Source organism: Xenopus laevis, chromosome 8L, assembly GCF_017654675.1.
Source record: "Xenopus laevis strain J_2021 chromosome 8L, Xenopus_laevis_v10.1, whole genome shotgun sequence".
Classification (NCBI taxonomy): Eukaryota; Metazoa; Chordata; class Amphibia; order Anura; family Pipidae; genus Xenopus; species Xenopus laevis.
This window is the reverse complement of record NC_054385.1, coordinates 17,322,280-17,348,880: the sequence shown is the minus strand read 5'-3', so window position 1 is coordinate 17,348,880 and position 26,601 is coordinate 17,322,280. Positions and strand designations below refer to the sequence as shown.

Here is a 26,601-nt window from a genome sequence, read left to right as displayed (position 1 = left end):
ACATGTAATTCAATAACAATAGAAAAAAACTCTAATTGAAATGTTTTGAAAAGGAAAACCAAATATTTCCATTTTGTAGTAAAATACAATATTTTCAACGGATGAACGAGCCGATTTGTTATACATTTCAGTGTATACATCCATAGAGTATTCGTGATTGCTTCAGGATAATGGCAAATTGATTTGTACAGTGCTAAAATACAAAAAATATCCCATTCTCTATGAAGTGTATTTACATTGTGTTCTCTGTATCAACACATTATTTACATTGTTTTTATCTCTGTGGGATTTCTAAGCATGTGTTAAGGCTTTAGGTCAAAATTGCGGATATGAAAAGAATGAAAAAGTAGAACTGGCAAATAGTTTGGCACAACTCAGAGTTAAAGTGATTAAAGAGACTTGCTGCTTTTTTTAATAACGCTACACAAGTTCTAATAAAGTTATTTTCAGTTACGCTGGAGGTTCAGATTTCAAATATTTACATACTTTTCTCATTTAATGATTTTGTTTGCTTTGCCAGAGTCAAGCTTTCTTCCTTCAACACACAGGACTCCTTATGCAGTAAGTGAATTAAGTGATAAAGCATGACTTATCCTCCCATGTTCCTTAGGACACAACTGATCTGATCCTGAGCATATAATCAGAAGTTAACTGTAACCCTTTTTACAGTATTATGCCCATTGCAATTCAAATAATTACATCTCAGTTCAGTGTTGCAAACTCTCCTTCTTCCAAGACCGAGGGTGAGTCTGTGAAAGGACAGATCAGTGTGCGTGTTCCACTTCGCTGTTTTGTTATCTGAGAAATACTCTTGGAAAGTAAGAAGGGATGCAGGAATTATCACACCCCCATCTGTGACAGGCAGCTGTTCTGGGACAGAAGCCTGATGACACCAGACACACTGTGAGCGCCAAACTCCACTAAATGTCTTGTATATAATTAACATAACATCTGTCCTACTTAATAAAACAATTTGAGTTACACTCTTGTAACCTCTAAAGTAATACGAGATTGTCTGACTTGGGAGGAAAATGCTTATACCACTCTAACCACAGGGACTGAGAGAACCTTATTTGCGGATGGCATTTAGGTGTTGTAGAATTCCCCTTGAGCACACTGAGATTTCGGTTAGACTTTAAAGAATCATTTAACCTTTTAAGTGATAGAACAACAGGCTATAAAAAGTACTCGTGGAGTGGCTAAACACAAACACAAATATTTGCAGGATAATCCTCAAAAAAGCAGTTATTAAATGAAAGATAAATAATAATGGGATTGTAGGCCTTAAACAAAAAAAAACAGTAAATTAGATTTGAGCCATAGATATATCTTCACAGAACTATTAGCTATCCTCCATGTTAACTCTTGGGGGCAAATGTACTAAAGGGTGAAGTGACTAACGCAGGTCAAAATTTGCCAGCCGATTTATTAACGGTCGCTGTCAAGATTTCACTAGCGAAGGAGATAGACTCTAGCGGTACTTCGCCCCCTAACGCCTGGCGAAGTTGCGATCTGGCGAATGGACGTAACTACGCAAATTCACTAAGATGCGGATTTTACTGAACCTCTTGCACCAGACTTGCTTTTGCCACCTCAGACCAGACAAAGTGCAGTAGATAGAGTAGATAGGACTTCCAAAAAAATAGTTAAAAATGTTTCTAAATCCCAAAAAACGCTAGGGTCTTTTCCTTTTTCAGGGTGATAGGCTGAAAAAGAGCGTAAAAATTTTTTGTTGTTGACTGGCTTCCCACCTACATTTCCTAACATATGGCACATAAACTATACACTGGGCTCATGTGTAGGGCAATATAACCCGGGCTTGTGTAGTGTAATGTATTTGCTGCAACATATACGTACATTCAACTTTAACTTCCCGCTGTATGCAAAATAGCTAACGCTAGGTCAACTTCGCTTTGCTTGGCGCACTAATGCTAGCACAACTTTCGCCAGCGTTTTTAGTGAATTAGCGTTGTCCTGGCAAATCTACGCCTGGCGAAGTGTTGCGCTGTGAGCGAAGCCATCGCTGCCAAATTTTTGGAGGTTAGTGAATTTGCCCCTTGGTGCCAGTACTCTAGTTTATACCCAAAAAACATTCTCTAGCCTGGGTATTCTTTGTTTTTTAAACTCTACATAAATGTATCCTCCAGTAGAGTTCCTTCTAATATCTTGCTAGCCATGTGTACAAAAAGCTATGTTAAGCAGCTACATTTTTCATTATATGGAACACCTATTACAGGTATGGGATATTTTATCAAGAATCCCTGGGACCTGGGGTTTTCTGGATAATGAATATATCTGTAATTTGGATCACCATACATTCAGTCTACTTAAAACATATTTAAACATGATATAAACCCAAGGGAATTGTTTTGCCTTCAATATGGACTCATGTAGTGTAGTTACCATCAAGTACAAGATACTGTTTTGATAATTCCCAATTATTTATGTTCCCTATTGCTCTGTGTTAGTTTATTCTTGGTGCCCTGGATTCTCCTACAATACAAAAAAATGGGCTGTTTGAATATAATATGGAATTTAGGAACAAAGAATAATGAGCAATATTTGTACAGTGCTGTGTGAAAAGGTTTACTTATGTCCAGTTGTGAATTTGTTTTAATATTAAATATATCAATTCCTGGTCAACAACATTTTATAATAGCTTCCTTAACAATAATCCACAGATATATCTTGGTAAACAGATATAGTTATGATGAAGATTTCCAGAGCAATAATGAGACAGATCCTCACTCAACTCTAACACGAGTCCCACTGTAGAAAAAAACATTAAGTTTCCTGCTTAAATATGTTGTCACTTTTCTATCAAATAAATTGTGTGACATGCTCAACCACACGTACCCTAATTTTACGTTTTTCCAAATATTTGGTGGATCCCACCAATTTACAATGCATTTCAATTGATGTTCCATACCTGAAGAGAGACTTAAATATATCGTGTACCTAATATACATGATTGTCAGTCCCAGTAATAGTAAAGATCCATACAGAAATTCATAACATAAATTAAGCACAAGCAAATCTGAATTCAGAATTCAGCAAGACTGAACTTATATGGCAGCGATGTGCAAGAAAATGTACAAAGAGGGGCAATTAAAGAATTGATAAAAATAGTACTCTGTTGATCCTTTCCAGCTTTCAAATGGGGGTCACTGAGCCCATCTAAAAACAAATGCTCTGTAAGGCTACAAATTTATATTTGGACTATATGTTACTCATTGTTTTATTTATGACCATTCCTATTCATATTCCAGTCTTTTATTCATATAATGCATGTTTACTAGGGTAATTTGGACCCTAGCAACAGGATTGCTGAAATTGCAAACTGGAGAGCTACTGAATAAAAAGCCAAACAACTCAAACCCCACAAATAATAAAAAATGAAAACCAATTGCAAATTGTCTCAGAATATAATTCTCTACATCACACCAAGAGGCACATTTATCTAAAGTCGAATTTCGAATTCATGTGGGTTTTTTAAACTTCCATAAATTCGACCAATCGAAATCTATTAATAAAATCGATTTTTTTAAACTTGGATAATTAAATCAACTCGAATCGAATTTGATTCAAATTGTATAAACTCAATTCGAGTTTTTTCTCTGAAAAAAATGTGAATGTCAGGAAGGCTGCAAACAACTCCCAATTGATCCCTGGACTTTGCCCATTGACTTAAACAGCAACTATGCAGGTTTTAGGCAGCAAATAGTCAGATTCCAGTTCTTAAAGCGCCAGGGTATGATAAATCTCGAAAATCGAATTCGAATTTTTCAAAAAGCTCAAATCGAATTTGAATAACTCCCTAGTCGAATTTGAAAGTTTTGACCATAAAAAAAATTGAAAATTCCAATTTCGATTTTGAACTTTCTATTCAACCCTTGATATCTGCCCCTTAAAATGAATTTAAAGGTGAACAACCCCTTTAAAACAGCCTACAATCCGCTTAAACACAATTACAATGAAATCACTTCAACCAGTCAGACTGTAAAACCCCATTATTTCCTGTAGGAAAATGAAGAACTTCTGGTTAGGAAAGTGAGAGAAGGAGTCACATATTTTACCAACCAGCATTAATCTGGACTAAGACATTAAAATGTCATTGAAATAATGGAATTTCAAACACATCTTACTACTCCATAATTTCCATTACCAAACCAATAACTAATTCACCGGAAATTTCCAGCAATTGAAGTATGCATTAAGAACATTGGTGAAAAACGGTGATGGGCAGATATAACAGTTTCACCTCTTTGTAAAACAGACTTACATGCCCTGGTGAACTTCTTTCCTTCAGAGAGCTCCAGACGTTACAATGGCTAATACCAACCAGCAGCAAAAATAAAATGATATGCAATTAACTTAGGTAACACTTGATGATTACACGAACCTCATTTCTGCCAAAAAATGAATTCCCCACTATATTACGTGACCATTTATAGAGAAAGGGGAAATGATGACTAATAGGATATATGCATCAAGAACTCTTGATTGATGCACAAATGCAACATGCAAGCAATAAGCTACACAGGGATTGTGGAGGGATTAAGATATATAATAGTGGGTGCATTTTTTTTCCTACGTTTTGCATCCTCGGGCACCTGGAACCCAACGGGAGCTCCCCTCCCACCACCCTTTTGTTTTTTGCTTTGTATAACCACTACAGTTTGTTTTCCTGTGCTATACCATGGCATTGTAATTCACATGGAGTGTAGAGTGTTCTGTAATGACTGCCATTACAAGTTATTTATTTATGTTCTATTTATTTATTATTGTCACAGCAGTTGGTGGGTATTTCATTGTGTCCTTGCCATTTGGTACAGGTTCCTTTACATGTCTACTACAGCTGCTGTGGCTGACAGTTGGTACAGCTGGTTATGGCATGGCAATGACTTGGTTTAATTACATTTTTTTATTTAAGTTGTGGCCATCCTCCACCCATTCAATGGAGATTTTAGTCTCAGAGTCTTATTTGATATCACAATATTATTCTTGCTCTACAGGATAGACATGCCTGCTTCCTCGCAGTCTCAGTAAGTTCTCAATGCCAGAACCCAAACAGCAATATAAGTCTGTAATTGCATGTAACTACTAGGTGCCAGTCGGATCCAGTTCTTGTGAGTCCAGCTACTGTCAATTTCCAGCACCTTAAACATACAGGTATAAACAGAATTCATGTGTTTCACTATGTTGGGCTGGTGCACAGAACTTTTAAAGGATCAGCACCTACTAAATATACAACAAGTAAAGGGGTAGTAAAGTAACTTTTGATGTAGGCAGTTTGTTATTGTTTTTTTTTTTATTTCTAGTGTTTTTTTCAATTATTCAGCTTTTTGTTCAACAGTGTTGTCCATGTTTGTGCTGAGCTATGGAACTTAACTGTTTGTACATGATTCCGTTTTTTTTTTTTGGTAAGCTAAAAGGTCCTTTCATGTGGGCGGAACACAGATCAGGCGATAGGAGTAAGCATTACTGGAAGCCTAGAAAGGTGCAGATGGACTGGGAGAGAGAGAAGAAAAAATATCTTAGGGGAGGTGCTGTGAGCAGATTCTGGAAGTAAATGTATTTTGAAAAACGGAACTATACAGATCAGCACAAATCCAAACTGCAACTACATGAATTTAATGCATACACTGCACTGTGCCCACAAACTGGGGGACTAAATGCAAGCTTGAACAGCTTGCTTTCTGCATTTTATAGCATCCATGGCACCCACAGCCATTATTAAGGGCCACCCTGTGGCCCTTAATACCTATCCCTTAAATTAATCAAAACCTACTGTTTAAGAGACAATATGAATGACATAGAAACACGTGTGACAAATGGGAACCTCAGCTGTATAGGAACCTTACAATAAGGTTAGTTTTTAGATGCTGATATGTTTTGCGAGAATACTCATGCAGACACTGGGAGAATGAGTATGAGACACTGGGAGAATGAGTAGAGAAGATCATTGTCTACTGGAGGAGTATTGCTGTGGTCAAAAAAACACTTGGGGCCAGGCCTAAACCAATCTAATATTCTGATAAGCTTAGATTTACAAGAAATATATTAGCATTATAGGTTTAAAATACATTACAGGAAAAACTTTACTGTAGGGCTTTTTAATTTGAGTGAAGCAATGCTAAAACGGGCCTTGGACACAATATCTACTGAGCAAAACATGCAGCAATTTCATAAAGCTTCCAAAGAAAACGCTGTTAATTACTTTATAGCCATATGAACATTTTAATTATTTCATGCAGCTGGCTAATTTAGTTTCTTGTCATCATGTACCTCTTTCTATTTAAGCAGACCTATAAAATAGTAGCAACTACTCTGTGCTAAACCAAGTTGTCTACAAAAACGGAACTAGAGGAGGGCGGACCCTAGCGCAGGACGCGCAGCCGGGCCCCCGCCCCCCTCCGTAAACCTGGAACTGGCCGCCGAACATGCGGCGGGCGGACTGCTGGGGGGCCCTGAGGGGGTGCGGGACTTGACCTGCTCGCACCCCCTGCTCCCCCGGTAGTTCCGCCCCTGGTTGTCTAACCTTGTTTTCTCCAGTCTTTCAGCATCTACAATCACAAATACAGGCAATCAATATTTTGTCATACTTGGGCCACAAAGGAAAAACTCAATGCATGCATTGAAACACAGACACGTGATTGCAGACACATAGGTTGTATGCAAAATATACACGATGGATGGTTGAGATCTTTAAATACGTTATAACAGGTATATGTATATACCGAATGGAGTGCAGAGGCCAGTGGCTATTTGCACTTTGCCCACTGTGCAGGACATTGAAAGTACCCCTTATGTTCTATCATGTGGAAATGTAACTAAGCCTTTATTTAGAAACAGCCAACTTCCTTTTATGGCAGGTTATGTTGCAACGATTTTAACATTCTGTAAATTTTACTGATGCACTGTGCAAAATAATGTAACATTACAGTGATTTCAAAAGACAAATAAACTGACTTCTTGTTAATTAGGAAACTTTAAAATTAGGCTTAAATACAGGTATCTAAAAATATCATAATTGTGTTTGCATGGCAAAATTCAGTTACAACTTTTTTTTAACTGTATTTCCCAAATGTCTATGTACAATGTAAATTATAGCTCACGGTTTTAGCTACCACTAACCACCGCTACCAAGATAGCCACAAGCTGCTTTATCACTTCCCATAGCCCAACTACTATGGTTACAATAAGCCAAAAAAGCCACAGATACAGAACTGGAGGCCAGGCCAGCCAAACAGGGCTGTTTTGTGCATAAAAGGGTCAACTCCAAGCTTAGTAGTCATGGGAAATCATCAAAACAATAGCAGTAAATAATATTACATATGTCATATAAAATCTGCCGGGCTGATTCTTAACTGGTATCAATACGACCATGTACAATGCTCTAATTAATTTCAGCCTACATCATATCCCCTACCCCTAATGGCACCACCTGGCACCCCTATACAGACCTTGGAGGACTCAAAAGTGGCAAGCCTAATGTTGCATGCTATGAAGCAGCAGAAAATAAGAAGATCGGGGGAGGGGTTTACTGACAGATAAAACATTTAGAGATTAACTACAAGCTTCCATGTTGCATACATACATATATTTCTTAATTTTTGCTGGGGTATCTAAACAACGTTCAGTGTAGATGCACTTGATAGAGAACAACATTGGATTTCAGTACTTTTGGAGGGATAAACGATTCCTTCTCAAAAGATCCAACCCCTAAATTGCATATTCATAGCTGAGAATTTTTTTTTTTAAAAACATGCATCTATGAACAAATAATTGTCATGTTGTCTAGTTGTCATGAACCTGTCACATGGCTTTAAGAGTCAGCTATCAGCTTCGGTTTGTCTGAACAATTAGGATTTGTCTGATTCAACACTAGTAAGAGAACATTTATTTAGTGTCACTGGGTCTACAGTTTCCAAAATGTCATCTGGATTAAAAGAGAATGAAATACATAATCACTGAAGGGTCCTAAAATGTAGGCACTACTTCCATTGATTATAATCGCTTACCCGAGACCCAAGGGCTGTGCCACTGTTCCCAAAAAAAGTCTGGAGTACTACTGTAGGAGCGCCATGTTGCAATCTTTCTCCTCTTCTTGGATGTTTGGACACACATTTGTAGTAGAGTAAAAAAAAAGCTAGCTTTACTAAATTCAGCTTTTACTCTACTGCACCTTAATAACACCATAGAGAAGATCTGAGATAAAGGAAAAAATGGTGACATGGGGGGGGGGGTTTCTATCATTCTGAAATCTCCTGGGGATTATGTCTTTCCTTCTCCTGTAAATCTATAGAAGGAATGACACTGTATTGAAGACAGGCTCACCAACTTCAGTTTGTTGGCAATGGAGAAGAAGATGTAAAGTGTGATAATGAAAAGGTAACAGTGACATGGTTCCTAAACAACTTCCAGAATGAATATCAGTCCCAAAGAATTGGAGTAAAAAAGAACAACAAATAGCACTCATATTTTGTATTAAATTTATTAATCCAAAACTTTTAACCTTTCTACCCAAAACAGCATAAAGGTCCTAGCATTTAAACAACCCCAATGTCACGGTCGGCACCCAACACCAGAACAAACACCAGGCACCCTGGTCTCGGCTCGTGCTTCACCAGTAGTGTGACCGCCTTTGGGCCTCGGGAGGAGCCCTCGGCTTACTTGAATGCCACCTGGACTTAAACGAGAGGTGCAAGGTGAGGGTTCTGGATAGGCAGAGGGGCACGACTGTAGAGCAAAGTCTTTGGGCAGAAGGTCGTAGTACAAGGCATTCAGCAAGAGAGTATTCAGATCAGGCCAGGTCGGGGCAGGCAGAGAACAAACGTAGTCAGGCAGGCAAGGGTCAAACCAGGTAGTCAATCAAAGGGTTAAGCAAGATCAGAGTCGGATAACAGGCAAGGCGTCAGGATACAGAGCGTAGAATAGTCAAAAGCCAGGCAGGGGTCAAAACAGGTAATCAGGAACAATAATCAAGCAAAATAGCAAAGCTAATAGCACCAGGAACAAATCCTATAACGGGCAAGGTCCAATAATGAAAATGGGCTATTTAAACTTTTGAATTTGGCGCCAATTGCGCGCTGACGTCACCACGCCAGCGCGCCTGCGTCTTTAAGAGCCATCGAGGCGCGCGCACGCGCATTAAGTGACCAGCGCCGGCGTGAGGAGAACAGGAGCGGCGCAGCGGGCGTCCACGCCAAGGACACGGCGTGGACCCCGCTGCCCACTAGACCACCAGGGTAGGTTTCTTACACCCAAACTAAAAATACAAATAAATTATAGCTACAACCACGTCATATCTACCCCATAAGCCTACTAACATGTGTAAGGGTGTACAACATACATCTACATCCTCCTTGATAGCTGTAGCCATTTTGTACTTATTATTAAATGTAAGACGATCTTGCGAAAACACACACAATAAATAGCAGAAACTATTTTACAAAGTGAAATAATTTAAAAAAGGAATGTTTTTTGAATCTTAAGACAGATTACTAATAAAGAACGGCAGAGGAGGGGTGGGTGTTTCAGTTAACCCAGCTGAATGTTGTGTTTCATTTCAGCAACATTAGAAGAACCTCGTTTTTGGTTGAAAGAGGAAGCGGTCAGCATATTACCAAAGACAGATTTAAAGATTAAAATAAACTTGATGTGCAGCAGTTATGTAGCATCCTACTTGGAAAATGAGTGGTGCTTCAACAGCTAGCTGCAAATGATGTCAATAGTCATTTCTGTCACTGTAAGCTCATACGCCATATATATCAGTCAGAAATGTGATACAGGTATTAGTTTTGGGATTTCTACATTTTCTTTATATTAAAAACCTGAAATCCCCAAATATACAAATGCGTCATGTAGTTGCATCATTTGCACAAACCACACTCTCGTAGTCGATTAATAAAAGGCGGATTGAGTGCCACATATTAATATCGTGTAAAGTACTGTGCATGTGCGTTCAAGGGGATCCCCAGATATTTTTTTTTTCACAATGAAATTTCTGTTAAAACAAGTAGAGCATTAAGGAGCATACAAATATTGCTTTGAATTGTTTAACTAGTGTAATTGGAAAGTTGCTTAGAATCACATTTTCTTTCATTAGGCAGAAAAAATAAAACAAAACTGGCATACGGTTCACCTTTAAATGCACTTGGAGACTATTCCAGATAAGGTTGCTTTTGTGGGGAAAAGAATTCTGGCCATCTCTTATATGTATTTCCCAATTAATATCAATGGCATCAATGATCATTTTAATCGGCAAGGCTGGCAAACCACCAGCCAACTGGCAACCTTATCCGTGCGTAATACCTGGAAATATCCACATCAGGCTCATATGCTTAAAATTATAGAAACTGCATTAAAAACTCTGAAGAGAATATTTGTTTTTAAAGCATGGAAAATATGTATCAAGGTTTATGTGGCATTACTCTCTGCCACTAAAGTACGCAGACTTGGCACTATCACCTGTCATTGACTTTAATAAAAATTCACCTGCTGAAATGGAAATGTGCATATCAGGTACAGGCATATTTTAGGCTACAAAATGGGCAGACATACTTTTTAATGACTCACAAATACAAGCAGTACAGCATCATAACTAATAACAGGCTGTAATGGAAACAGATAAATATGAGGTTTCCTAAGATAAAGCGTGTCCTCTTTTAGAATATTGGAGGGGAAAGCAATTTAAAATTAGGCATCTCTCTTGGCTCTGTACATTTCAAAATCCAAAGTAGGGAAAATATGTTATAAGACATACAAACATACATAAAACTAAATATGAAAGCATTCAGTGAAGAGCAGCTAGCCCTGTTCTTAGGGCCAGGGCCTGTAATGCCTGTTCACCTCCTATCATACCCTACCTTGCACTCTGAATGAAGCACAAGGAACAGGGCTGGAGGGGGGAATTTCTTTATGAACACACACTTTTGTTTTGGTTTGTTTGTAATTTGCACACTGAGTGGGGCATTGTAATGAGTCCTAATGTTTGGCTAAGCCATATGGCAATTAGCATTCATGCATACAAATACAGAAGTTTTGAGAACCCTAAGTTAAGTCTTAATTTTTTGCTTTTCATTAAACATCCATAGTACAATTTGCCATACACATGTATGGCCACTTTTGTATTTTTCCATCTGTTAAGGTTGCCCACCCAAATGATCAGAATAGCAGAAAGTGAAGAGGAGCCGCTGCCACACCACTGAAAGATTTCCAGCAGGACTGATATTCATCGATCCATCAGGATTATCCTGCCTGAACGGCACCCCAACTGGCTGTTTAATGCCCAGATCATCAGGGCAGTATGGTCAAAACTGGCTTAATTAACTGAAAAATGTGGGCAGCGATGGCCAGCCTAATGTTTGTCAAGAGTGCCCGTTGGCACTCCCGTCTACGGCGGCGTCCGATCCAAGATGGTGGTGGTCATGAACCAAGTGATGACATAATGCGCCCGGCGTGAACTTTGAAAATAAAAGGACTTCCATGCCACAGGTTCAATGCCCGATTATAGGAATTTCTGCATAGTGTTCCTGGGTTTTCTTAATTTCTGAATTGCTGTTTCCTGGCTTCCTGACCATTGGCTTGATTTTGATTCTGATTCTTTCTGCCTGCCTTGTTGAACTCTTGCCTGAACTTGACTACGCTTACGCCTGACCCCTTTTGGATACCGTAAACTTGGACTTTAACCCTAAGCTTCCTCCTTGGGAGCCGATAGGGCCCCTGACAATGTGTTAGATACCCGTAGCACCAAAAACATAATTATAATACTATCTTATATAGACAGAAAAAAGGCAGAAGGGATTATTATTAACATCGGTAAAATGATTGAGTTTACATTTGTCTTGAGAAATGTTTTAGTAATTAAAATAAACTTAAACTGTGATGAACAGAACATATAACAAACACTAACAATGTACAGACCTAACTTTTTACAGGATTCGTTCCCTTTAGATATACATTTTTGCAATAAACATATCTTAAAAAAACGCCAGTACTAATTTTGAATCAAAGAACTCTCATTGCTGTTTAAAACGGAACAGTTTAAAAGGCGTACCTGAGAATTCAAGGAATTTACAGCCACTTATGTCAATTTAGGAACTCTGATGTGTATAAAACAGTGTTTTGATTTACAATAAACTAGTACAAAATTTCACTAAATGGTATTTTCCAGAAACATATGGCGCACAGATGAGTCACAGCAAGCAAATGTGTCTGTGGTATGTGTACTGCAGATGGAATCTCAGATTCCATACAATAGCAATACTAGAACTCAACTTTCCAGAATTCTATGCACAAACTTATTTTGGCACTAACAAAGGCACTGATGGGCAAATCAAAAACTTCCAGCAATAAGAATCCCATGCATAGAATAGGCCTCAAGAGACAAACCGCTATATATTAAGCCAGCATTATAAGTTCTCCACATGAAAATCTTATATTGGTGACCTCTCCAAATGAAAAAGGTCACCTCCTTTATTACAACCTTTTGTTAATACTTGTAGTTAGATTTTGTAGGTAAAGATTTTATTCGTTTAATAACGTTTTCAGTGGTTATAACCATTGAATACATATAATTGTTCCTTTGAAGGAAGAAGGCTAATCACAACAAGCCTTTTAAAAATGGATGACACTTCTCAACTGCTTGGGGGCGTATTGCATTTTCTGGAACTGCAGTATACATACAGTATGTGTCACCTAAAATCCCACCAACCACCCACACTTTGCCGAAGGAGCCCTTTTGTTCTGAGACCTCATTAGCACAAGTTATACCACTGAAAATATGTTTGAGGCTTATTGGTTCACAGTATAATTCATAAATACATAATGGAACTACATAACATCCATTAAGAATTCAGAAGGAGGTTCCATTGTAATAAAATGGAATTTCCAAGTATTAGGATGGAAACTTCTTCTGAAATCTTAATGAGTGTCCTTGTGTCTGGGAGCTGTAGCTTTGTGGAATTATTTCCCTAAAGTACTGGTAGATACATAAGAAAGCTTCAAGAAGCTTTTTAGCAAGTGAGGAAATACAGGGTTATTGAAAAATGCCTTAGTACAACATTGATCCACAGACTGGTCCAATTGGAAAAATTTCTTTGGCAAAATGGCAATCGGACCAGTCCCTGTATTTTATCATTTGCTAATAAGCCATCCAACCTCTTCTTAAAGCTATCTACCAGTACAATGGATTCAGGGCGAGAATTCCACATTTGCACAGCTCTCACTGTAAAAAATCCCTTCTGAATATTTAGCCGGAATCACCTTTGTTCTAATCGGAATGATTGCCTTGTGTCTTACCTACTAGTAAATCAAGCATAAGAGAGGTTATTATAGGACCCCCTTATATATTTATACATAGTTATCATATCATCCCTTAAGCATCTCTTCTCCAGTGTGAACAACCCCAACCTGGCCAGTATTTCCTCATACCTGAGACTTTCCATACCTTTTACCAGCTTAGTTACCCTTCTCTGGACCCTATCTAATTCAATAATGTCCTATTTGAACGCCGGAGACCAAAACTGTATGGCATATTCTAGATGCGGCCTTATCAGCGCTCTGTACAGTTGAAGAATATTTCCCCTCCTCCTATGAATCTATGTCCCTTTTAATACAGCTCAATACCTTTTTTTTCCCTCTAAGCTGCTGACTGGCATTGCTTGCTGCAGTCAAGTTTATTATCTACAAGGACTCCAATGTCCTTTTCCATTATGGGTTTGACTAGTGCAGTCCCATTAAAGGAGAAGGAAAGGCTTGCAGCACTTGGGGGTGCCACATGTTAGGCACCCCCAAGTGACTGTAGTTACTTACCTGAAACCCCAGGCCGGTGCTCATATCATCAGAAAACTGCACCGGCCTGGGGTTATACCAGTGAGCACCATGGAGCGATGTTCTTCTCTCGGAAATTTGAAGACAGAAGAAGACGGAAGTGGATCGCTGCGTGGTGCTCACTGATATAACTCCGGGCCTGTGCAGTTTTTTGCTGATAGGAGCACCGGCCTGGGGTTTCAGGTAAGTAACTACAATCACTTGGGGGTGCCTAACATGTGGCACCCCCAAGTGCTTCCAGCCTTTCTTCTCATTTAAGGGTATAAGTGGCTTGCATATATTTACATCCCAGGTGCATGACTAAACATTTTCAACATTAAATCTCATCTGCTACCTAGCCACCCAGATTGCCAGTTTGTCAAGATCCTGTTTTAAGGATGCCGCATCCTGGATGGAATTGATTGGTCTGCATAGTTTTGAGTCATCTGCAAACACTGCAACCTTTGCAAAGTGATCTGTCTAAACTGGAAAACTGGGCAGCAAACTGGAAAATGAGGTTCAATGTTGATAAATGCAAGGTTATGCACTTTGGCAAAAATAATATAAATGCAAGTTATACACTAAATGGCAATGTGTTGGGAGTTTCCTTAAATGAAAAGGATCTAGGGGTCTTTGTAGATAACACGTTGTCTAATTCTGGGCAGTGTCATTCTGTGGCTACTAAAGCAAATAAAGTTCTGTCTTGCATAAAAAAGGGCATTAACTCAAGGGATGAAAACATAATTATGCCTCTTTATAGGTCCCTGGTAAGGCCTCATCTGGAGTATGCAGTTCAGTTTTGGACTCCAGTCCTTAAGAGGGATATAAATGAGCCGGAGAGAGTGCAGAGACGTGCAACTAAATTGGTTAGAGGGACGGAAGACTTAAATTATGAGGGTAGACTGTCAAGGTTGGGGTTGTTTTCTCTGGAAAAAAGGCGCTTGCGAGGGGACATGATTACACTTTACAAGTACATTAGAGGACATTATAGACAAATGGCACGGGACCTTTTTACCCATAAAGTGGATCACCGTACCAGAGGCCACCCCTTTAGACTAGAAGAAAAGAACTTTCATTTGAAGCAACGTAGAGGGTTCTTCACAGTCAGGACAGTGAGGTTGTGGAATGCACTGCCGGGTGATGTTGTGATGGCTGATTCAGTTAATGTCTTTAAGAATGGCTTGGATGATTTTTTGGACAGACATAATATTAAAGGCTATTGTGATACTAAACTCTATAGTTAATATAGGTATGGGTATATAGAATTTTAATTAAAAGTAGGGAGGGGTGTGTGTATGGATGCTGGGTTTTCATTTGGAGGGGTTGAACTTGATGGACTTTGTCTTTTTTCAACCCAATTTAACTATGTAACTATGTAACTATGTAACTGATACATTACTTACAATACCCTCCCCTAAGTCATTAATCAAAGTTAAATAAAAGTGGGCCCAATACAGAGCCCTGAGAGACCCCACCAAGTACCTTACTCCAAGTAGAGAATGTACCATTAACAACTACTGTCTGTACCCAATCATGTAGCCAGTTTCCTATCCATGTGCAAATGTTTTCATTAAGTACAACAGCCTATAGTTTAGAAAGCAGTCATTTGTAGGGCACTGTATCAATTGCTTTGGCAAAATCCAAACAGATCACATATACTGCTCCTCCGCTGTCTAGCATCCTACTTACCTCATCATAAAAAGCATTGAAATTTGTCTGACATGACCTTTCCTTCATAAAGCCATGCTGATTTCTGCTTGTACCATTCATTAAGACAAAAATTTGACTGTAATCCCTTAACAAGCCTTCAAATAATTTGCCTACCACAGATGTCAAACTTACTGGCCTATAATTGCCAGGCTGAGAACATAATTCCTTTTTAAATATAGGAAAGACATCAGCTTTCCTCCAATATATATGTACCATACTAGAAGAAAAATCAGAAATAGTGGCTGGTCTAAAACTGAACTAAGTGCTCTTAGAACCTGAGGGTGTATTCCATCTGGCCCTGTCGCCTTGTTCACATTATGTGTATCTACTATGTGACCTGTCTTCGTTCATGGCCCTAAGTATTGGGGTTAACTGTTACATCATCTCCAATTACATCACAGTAAACCTGACAACAATAGGCTTTAACACAAAATACTGCATTACTGTACTACATTGAAGTCATTATGTAGCTGGGTAATGTCCAGGACTTACCAAACAGACATTAAACAATTAACCAAACAGACATTAAACAATTAACAAAGACTCTAGTCTTAACAGGTCTAGCCCTGTTTGGATCGGTCTTCATAAACACTGGTGCATGGAGTTCAACACTTATGTAAGCATAGCTAGATATATTTTTACAGCAGTATTATTTCTTGCCTAATATATATGTTGTATTAAAATGGTTAACTATGTATACATACACGCATAACTGTTATTTTCTGCAACTTATGGCTGATGAATTTCAAGTCCAGGACACTTCATCAGCATTATTTTACATGTCCCACTGCAAGCTCACCTGACAGATGGTCAAGCTTGTTGCTTCCTGCATCTGCTTTTTATAGATTTTTTTCGTACATCAGTAAAAATATAACTATCGAAATGTATGTTACCACCACATGGCCAAAACAGCACCTCAAAGAAAAGTTATCTTGCCAAGTCAACTGATGTTTTGCAGAAGATTCTCACACTGCCGTGAATGATGTTAAACACGGCATTAGGTAAATCAGAATTCAGCGATCTATAGCAAGTGCAAGGACAGGGATCTCAGAGCTTGTTAAATGTGTAAACATACCGAAATTGAAATATTGCTTCAACCCTAAGGAATCCTTTCTCTGACCTTGTGTTAATCGGGGATTGCCATGTGTTGACAAACTGTTAATGATTTCTTTAATCACACTCAACATGCAAGTCCTCAAAGATGTAAAACCAGACAAGCCAAAGAAAAGATTTGATATTTCTCTAGTTAGACTGATTAGGATTTGGGGACTGATTATATTGCCGAATGCTGAATAAAATACTTGCATCTCAAATGAAATATTGTTGGTTTTAATGTGACCTTGAGGCAAACACATGACCAAAATAAAATATATAAAAAGAAGCCATGGGTTGCAAATATTATGGGCTAATACACTATTAAATATATATGGATATTTCAAGTCATGGACGTCCTTTGTGAACACATAAAGGCACAAAGCCACAAGTGTAGTGATTGCTCTAAAGGTTACAGGCATCCAAAGTATATTCCAATATTTCTGATGTAGTAGTACATGTAAGGGCTTATATACAAGGGGGATGGCAATGTACAGAGTGCAAAAAAAAAGGCCACATCACACCATGTTGTGATAGCGTTCCCTTGATTGTCCCTACCAGGACATTCACTAGGAGCACGAAAGCAGTGCCAGTAAAAAAAAGAGGAAAAGCTCTACTATACCAATTGCTCTTTGTAGTGTCGGGTGCAGGCCTCTAACCCCACTGCAAGGGTAACCATAGAACCAAGAAATTCACACTGCAGCACTCCGATAAGTGTTGGCCCAAAAAGTTGCCTTGTTTTTGGCACAATTAAACACTTTTCAACACTTATTGAACATTAACTCCAGGCGGGGGTGTCTGGTTTTGACCGGGGCTGTCCGGGTCAAAACCAGACAGGTGGCAACCCTAAATGTTGTCAGTCTCAATCCACTTTCTTTCCCCTTCCTCCTCTTTGTCTCCTACCTCAAATGCCTTCAAATATCTTTGAAAAACTCACAGTTCAGGTTAAAAAAAATGTTCAATGTTTTTTAAAGAAAAAAACTCAAAATTTTTGAGATTTATTATACCCCAACCCTGGAAAAAGTTGGAATCTGAAAATACACCATCTAAAACCTGTCAAGGTCATGTAGGAGTCAATGGCAGAGCTCCCTTGAACCATTTGAAGATGTTAATAGCCTACATGATGTTCGAGTTCGAGTTTTTTCGTTCTGAAAACTTGATCAATTTGAGTTTGCGGGTTTCGCAACTCGAATTTGCTAAATTTCGTTTTTTGCATTCCAGTTTTTTTTCTAAAATAAGAAACCATTTGAGTTGTGAGTTCATTCGAGGTATAAAAAAAACCTCTAAACTTGGTGTCATCTAAAGGACGTGGCCACCTTTACAATGCAAAGGTGATGGAGGTGAAACAATCCTGTACTAAGCTGTACCAGATAGGAAGTGGAAGAGAGGTTGGCCTAGAGTTGTGTGGCGACTTACAGTTGAGGCAGAATTTAAGAACTTGCAACAAACATGAGGCACAGTAACAAAACTGACCAAAAGCATGAAGAAGTGGAACTCCTGTGTTGCTGCCTTACATACCAGTGGGTGTAATAAGCAATGATTTGATCAAGCTCAAGAACCCCAATTATCAGTCTGTGCCTGGAAACCTTATGAGGAAAAAAATATATCACATCAACAGTGTTTCATTTATTTTACTACTTAACTACTCACAGAATCTACCTTATTTCTATTAAATTCAAAATAAAAAAAGAGAATTTCAATGTGCCTTGAATGGGTAAATGAGAGGCTTCTCTAAAGAGAATAGACTAAATAGATACTAGTGTGGTTTCCATAAAAAAATGTGCACTCCAGCAGACTGTAGAACGCTGTGTGTTTTATTCATTATTTCTGTGCAGTGCTGTTATCACTGTTATTTTTATAGCCTTGGGTATCAAAATTGAACAAAGGAATTATATAATGTTTTTCTCTATTAAAAGGCCCAGAAAAGAGCAAATCTATGAAGAAGAAAACTCTGCTATAAGTGTAAGTGCAGATATTCTGGGAAGGCCAAAGAAAAAATAATAATTATAATTGCAAGGGAATTCCAGCTATTTCCAAAACCAGAAATCAATGGACACTTGCCACATTTCTCAGCTGAAAATACCAGAGAGTCTAAAGGTCAACAAAATCATCTATTTAACTGTATCAGCGGCAGAAAAGATAATCACTATTTGAATAATTAGGTACATTCAAAAATCTTCTTTTAAAATGAAGCTTTAACTATTTATTACAAAATACAATAGTGAATAAGATATAAAAGACTGGTTCCAGCAAGTGCAACTAAGACTCTCTTTCATGATATTTAGATGTTGTGCCTGCTGATGCGGCGCACCATATTCAGGGTAACGGTAACTCCCACAGTGTCAATAGACGCACTTGTGCACAATTCAGCGTGCAAGAGGCAGGACACACAAAATGGCCGTTAGCACAACTACAGTATATGGAGATTATTTTAAAACAAGTAGAGTTAATGAATATGGTAACTTTTTTAGTGCTATGGCAGCTGCATTCATCAGTTACCCTTATATTAGTAATGCACGATATGGTTGGACAACTTGATTGAAAGAAACACGTCTTGTATGGCCTCTTGGGTAGCAGTTCTGAGCAACAGGCATGTAATTACATCAGATCATTATCATTTGGCCAGAACTGAAGAGTTTGTGGCTGAGGGACTCCAACCTTTGACAGACACACATAATGAACAACTGTATCAACAAAATATAACCATGTATTTGTTTAAATCACAAATTAGATAATTGTTTGGTCCAAAAGTCTGATTTTCACGTTGGAGCATTGTTTTGTTTAAAGCTGGCCACAGACGTTAAGATTTTTCTCTCCCGAACGACCAATTCTTGTGTGATCTGACAAATCCATCAAATTATCGTGAGGTTTGCGGGAATCGACACTGGTCAGAAAATTGATCGGCCAGGTTAGAAATTTTTCATTGTCACAGTGAAATCTATTTATTGTCCAATTGTTTGAAGGGCCAAGCAGGCAGCCACCCTCAGTTTTCCTAGCTTCGACTTGACAACATTGCTTGAAATGGTCTTTTTAGTTGATGGAGAAATCGCACATTTAAACAATCTGTTCAAGATAAGCTTGGTCTTATGATAACAAAAAGATCTTTTAAAAATCCTAATGTCTATGGGCAGCTTAAGTATAGTATGTATATCTTGCAGAAGAAGCACTGTGCATTTTAACCATGCCATAATAATACAGGTATGGGATCCTGAAAACTCTGAATTACGTATATCTGTCCCCTAGAGATCATTTTAAGCAAATCATTTAGGGATAAAAGATCAGATAACGCAAGCATCAGCCTTGATTATTTACACTAGTGATCCGGCCAGGATTCGGCCTTTCTCAGAAGGATTTGGATTTAGCTGAATCCAAGTGCCTGGCCGAACCCTCATTGACCCTTCCAATGCTTCATTTACATATGCAAATTAGGTTTTGGATTTGGTTCAGGATTTGGCTCAATCTTCCATGAAGGCTTAGGGATTTGGCTGAATCCCCCAAAAAAAGGATTACGTGCATCCCTAGTTCATACTACACTACCATTCCTCTAAGTTGAAACATCATACATGATGTCAATTTGCACAATACCACAGATGTATTTATCATTTCCCATATGTCAAGAGCATATGAAGTGCAGCCTGCTTGCATTTCAGGTCATCATAAGTAGGCAGATATTTCCAGAAAATGATTAACTGGCAGTAAAGAGCATTTATTATTCAGCGGCTCGTTGACACAGTGGATCATGTCACAGATAAAGCACTGGCAAAGTGTGAATCTAATGTGCTGCAACTTGAATTAAGTGGGTGGAAAAATGCTGGAACAGTGACCCAGATATGAATTCCCACTGCCTGGGAGTACAAACCATTATTGGACCACCAATACTGGAAGGAAAATCCAATTTATACTTTGAAATGTTAAAAAATGTCATTAATGAAGCAAAAATAATAAGAGACTTTACACTTAAATAAATAAGAGACATATGGAAATCAGTACTGTTTATATTGCTCCTTTTAAGGTTTCCATTACTCTTGATCACTTTTGATAAAAAAAAATTATCATGTTGTATTTTACTTGTGTCATAAAAAGATTATTCCATGGTACAGGTAACCGTATCAATTTAAATTATTTACATTTACTGCTGTATTTTAGCACAGATAAATAGCTTACAGGTAGGTACAGGCACTTGGCTGGTTCAGACTCTGGTATACTAAGTTATTGTTGGAAGTATACATTTTCCCCTCATTGCATCTGTCCTCATAAATTTTAACCTGTGATCCCATGTTACGTTTGAGGCAAATCACTTCCAGGTCTGCAGAATTTGGATCTAATAAATGGAATAATACCCTTTGGATAGCCAATAAGTGGACTTATGTGGGTAAGTGGAAGAGCAGTCAAGTTCTGCTCCTGTGACATAATGTAGGATTGCCTATAGCCAAACTGACACTGTCTTAGAGATCTGCCCAAGTCTTGGTTGGACTTGCACACAACCCCCCTTACCAACATTTTCACCCAAGGGTAAGACAGAAGAGAAGACAGAAAAGTCTATTTTGTGTCCTGCATCCCAATCTTGCCCCTATAACATGTGCCTACCCACATCCTACTGAATAATCACATTTTTTGTTTAACCCAGACTTCATCCTATTTATACAACACAGCCACAGCTTTTTTGTTACAAAAGCAGCTTCAAATTTAGCTCTAATTAACTAAGCTATAACAATAAAATAAATGAGATTTACCATGCATATGATTGGGCAGCTGAATGTCCACAATCAAAGTCTACAAACTAAATTACATTTCCCTTTTGAATGGGTAAAATTTAAAAAAAAAACCTTGATCTCATATGAAAAAAACATTATGAAGACTTAAATTGTGTGTGTACACAGACAAAAATGGGGAACACAGTATGCAGTTAGATTGAGTGAGATAAAGAGTAATGCTTCATTAAATTATGCCTTGGGTTCCCTTACTCTATGTCTAACTCTGTCATAACTAAAAGTTTGTGGGCCCCTCAGAAAAACAGGACTCTTATATTTCCCTGGTTTTATCTTGTTTGCAGACATTTATTGCTATTTTACATCATAACAGCTGTCCAACTGAACATTCTATACCCCTATACCCACAACTGTCTCTTCCTCAAAAGTCACACTCAAAGTCAATAAAAGTCCAAAGCTCCTTTAATTTCCAAGTGCATGTGTCAGAATCAGTAGATATAAATGCCCATCTTCAATACTGTATACATTTATTTGACTCCAGTAAAATGACTTGACTATGTACTGTTGATCGGAATTTACCAAAATTGCTTGCTGGTGCTGACATTGTGCTGCCAAATCACAGGGCTTCATTTGCACGTGTTAAACTAAGAATAAATGATTGCATGACGTTATATCTTTTTATGACAGACAATGATTTCCTAAAATGTAACCCAAAGTCTTGGGTTAAATTGGCATTAGCTGTTTAAAAGAACTTACACCATATGCACAAATAGTAACATAGTAGTACAATAGTAAGTTTGGTTTAAAAAAGACCTGCCTAATTGCCAGTTGATCCAGAGGAAGGCAAAACACCCCATTTGAAGCCTCTCCAATTTGCCTCAGAGGGGGAAAAAATTCCTTCCTGACTCCAAAATGGACTAGTCCCTGGATCAACTTGTACTATGAGCTATCTTCCATAACCCTGTACTCCCTCACTTGATAAAAAGCCACCCAACCCCTTAGTGCTTATACCTTTAAGGCACACAAACTCTTTATTTCTGATTCCCTCTACATATTACTGTAATGGAAACACTTACAGATAGTTATATAATTATATACCGGTTGCAAAACTTTCCACTACTACTCTAAAGGTGCAACCCCTTCACAAAAAATTCTGCATCCGGAGAAATTTGAAGTAGGGTGCATCACTTACCCAGAAGCCACTAGAACCTCAAGCCTCATTTCTAAACATAGGTGCTAAACTGCACAAATAAAGTTGGCAACAGTAACTAAATTGGTATTTGCTTACATTTTTGCTATTGGCAACTATACTTGCACAATTTAGCACCATTGTTCATATGTGAGCTGGCCTGGTACATGCAAGAGCAAGCCAACTTATAAAACATATAGCACAGTACAGTATACTGATATACACTCAGTACTCAGCTTTGCTTTTTTAAACTATTTTGTGTAAAGAGTCTTTTGCAGAAAACGTGGAAACAAAGGACAAGGGAAATGAACATGGTAATGCACCTCTAGCTTTGAATGGGTTACAGCATGTGCCATGTCCAATCAAATCATAAACAACAATTTGGTATACAAACATGATAGACAGCTGGTGATAACAACGCAGGTGTACAGCAGGATCACAAGCCAGGTTTGCCAGTGTGTTGAAGTTTACTATGCACATAACAGTTTATTTTGGTATTCAGTGAAAAAAGGGTTTCTCACATGAAAAGTCATGAACGTGATTCAATTTGACATGCAATTTAATTCAGAAAAACGTATCTCAATGTTTATCACGTTAAAACTCAACTGAAGTCTATGGGAAAAAACTGATACTGAATTTGGAGAAAAGTTTTTTTTTCTCCTCGAATTGATAAACCACAAGATAACTTTTTCTCACTAAATTGAATCCAGCCCATTATGTCGACACCCTAGCTTAATTTGTATTACATGTCTTTGTTCTGCACTTACCTATCATTTAATTAACAAATATTAAAGACATCCTAGCTATACATGACCCAGTTCTTGTTGTTGACTGGCTTGGTTGGTAGCTTATTGGGGCCAAAGCAATACCCTGCCTGATCAACATCAGATCTTGATTGGAAAGTTTTGAAATTCCATCAGGTGTTGTTTACCTAACTGGAACAAGGAATGTTTAGCTGTAGTTTTACTACTAGGAGTTTTGCAAAAATTTGAGAACAAAAAATGATAGGTTTAGGAGACACAGTATTGCAAGGCGTGATCATTCATGTTGCACTGCACAAAGTTATTTTACGTGCCACACATCTGCTTAAATCATATGTTCTGCCACAGGCCATGACTAGCATGTCAATGTCTGGTATCATTTTACACTAAAGTGCCCTTAGCAAAGGGTGTAAAGTAGAAAAATATGAGTAAACCCGTAACAAAGGTGTAAATGTGCATCTAAATAGTGCATACAAAGTTGTGTTCACATACTCTATACTCTAGTCACAACACATAAATAGGGTACAAGCTATCAGTCTGTAAAGTGCAAGTAAAGCCCCAGAAAAAACGATGCCCTTTACTTTGTACCAACACAGTGTTGCTCTATGGTTACCTATTACATTTATGCCCCTTTTGGTTTTCTAGAATTGCCTTCTCCGTGCTTTACAGGTCAGCTTTCACCCTGTAATGTCAGCCCAGCACCTGCACAGTTTCATACCCAGAAGTAAAGCTGGGCTAAGCATGACTTGTACTTCACTTGGTAACACATATAATAGATCACCAGTTATTTTGCAAAATACAATTTATATAAGATAAAGGTCAGAGTTTAATAGAGAAGTTATGTTTAGTGCATACATTCAATAGAGTATGAGGTGTTATACACAGTAGTTGTTGTAACTGCAATCAGCATAGTATAATGAGGGGTTTTATAACCGGTAGCTATAGGGCTAGATTCAATTCAGTGAGAATAAGAATCTCATGGTTTCTCATGTGAAAAGTCATGGATGAGATCGATTTGTGATGCAATTCAATTCAGAAAAACTTATCTCACAGTTTATCACGTGAAAACTCTACTGAGATCTATGGGGAAAAACTGGATCTGAATTTGGACACAATTTTTCTTCTCAAATTGAATCTGGCCCATGAGGTTTCATGTGATAAACCATGAGAACTTTTTCTCGCTGAATTGAATCTGGTCTAACGTACCCCCACTGATAATAAAAGGCCCAACATATGCCTTGACAAAGTATGGTGATTGATTTCACACAGCGAACCAGTCAATGCTACCTTTTGACTGGTTGCTATAGGTAATTAGATATGTAGCAAACTTTGCAATTTTCATTACATAACCCACAATGTGTTATAGTTTATGTACCCTGTTATACTCACACCATACCCTTAATTTTTATACATACTCTTAAGAAAGCTTTGCAAATGCAGTTCTAGACAGTTATGGAATTTAGAGGGGTGAAGGGGCAGAATTGTTAGTGTGCAACTGCACCCTTACACACAAAGAGATTTTCCAGTTAAATTTCCAGTTAAAATACTGGAAATTTGGCTCTCAAATTAGGGGCATATTTGTCACATGAGGCGAGGTTTTCAACTTGCCTTATGACAAAAACAGCACTGTAAGCGACAGAAAACAAAGTAATACTTAGACGTAGGTAATGTAGGGATAGAACACTGTGGCCTACTCAGCAACAGACAAAGTACACAAAAAATTGTCAGCTACTCAGTGCCAGGCAGTACAGAATGCAGCTCATTACCCAGTTGTACAGAGAAATGTGTGCAAATACAATGTATGAGCACATAAATTGGTGCTGAACAGCAGAGACGCAATATGGTACACAGGAACCTACCAGCTAGAAAAAGAGATGCTGAACTCTTAGCAACATAGTCTGAACCTAGTTTATTATTTATGAAAATTTAATTTAAAAAGACCAAACTAAAATCCAAGATTGGAGCTTATGTATTATAAAACAAAACACAATTTAATTGGATTGGTGACAAACCCTATAAAATTGAGCGACAATCCGAATCATACGATTCTGTCCTCGAAAAGCCTGAATTTTTCGGCTTTTTGCCAGAAAAGTCAGAAATAGTTGGATTTTCTGTTTAATTCCAGTGGAGACCGTAGAAACTTACAAAATAAGATAGGGGCCTCTCCCATTGACTTATATACCACCTCGGCAGGTCTGAGATGCCGGATGTTCGAATTCTGAATTTTTCTATCCTCGGGGTATATTAAATCTTGAAAAATGTTTTTTTTTTCACTAAAGATTCTGATTTTTATTGTCAAAAAGTTTTTGGCATTCAAACCTCCTTAGTGTTAGGTAAATATGTATAAAATGGTGTGCTTTATGCAGTATACAGTATATGCAGTAGCAGACACTATGCACAGATGAAACTCTGTCTAACTCATTGTAAAGCAGTGTATACACAGAAAGCTGTGCACACACATAAACAGCACTCAGCACCAGCTTATATATGTATAAACAGTTTTATAGTGTTTTATACACAGCGGAAGCTCGGCAGTGTATATACATGTTAGTGCCAGCTATACTGTATACACAGAAATCAGTGTCCAACTTTGCAATCATTCCAAAATTTTAAAGGATGCCAAGATGTGCCTGGTACAACATGCCAAAGACAAAGACACTAAGAAACCTTTTCCCCCCATAAAGAGAACCTTTTTATTAAATTATTAATCTGATTTATTTAAAATGTTTGGGGACAGACGGACGTGTTCCATTTTAACAACATGCATGTGACGGGGCATACCTTACAGGAGGTAAAGTAGTAAGACTGGCACTGTTGGAACAACATGCATTTGCTTGATTTATTATAAGAGATCCCTTGCAGGCAGATAAGAGTCCTGCATTGTGTATGCTGAAAGCAGGGCAAAGGAAGCAGAGAGTGACAACTTGCTCAACACTAGAGTTGCACAACTGCTGCTGGACACTGTCAGAGAGGACAGTGGGACAAAAGACATTCCAGAACCTGTTGCTAAAGTAACTTCTATAAAATTAGGGTCTGACATACCTCCAACTGTGCCCCGAAGCTGTTGCTTCCTGTCTGCTCAGTGTACTCTCTGAAGCAATGACAAGCTCTAGCCTAACTGAGAGGCGGGCTGACTGTATTAAGCATAGTATGCAAAGCATGCGTCTATTGGCCTAGAGTGCAGGTCCTGATTGGCTACTTTTTATACACAGCCAATGATGTCTCTTGTGTATGACAGGCAGCCAATTAGAATCCCATTTTATAACAGCTGGCAATTCATCGTCTGGAACTAACTTTCTCACACTCCTGCTAAGTTTGTTGTTGG

At 38.2% G+C, this 26,601-nt stretch overlaps 1 protein-coding gene across 2 annotated transcripts in view; it reads right to left on the bottom strand.

The window, feature by feature from the left end:
• Positions 1-26,418, bottom strand: part of nek6.L (NIMA-related kinase 6 L homeolog) — a 132,506-nt gene extending 106,088 nt beyond the window's left edge. The window contains exon 1 of one of the 2 annotated variants that reach the window (XM_018228464.2): positions 26,319-26,418. The gene's annotated coding sequence lies outside the window, so the exon portion shown is untranslated. The remainder of the gene's footprint in view (positions 1-26,318) is intronic. The other variant, XM_041571846.1, reaches the window with a different exon arrangement.
• Positions 26,419-26,601: the final 183 nt, after the last annotated feature.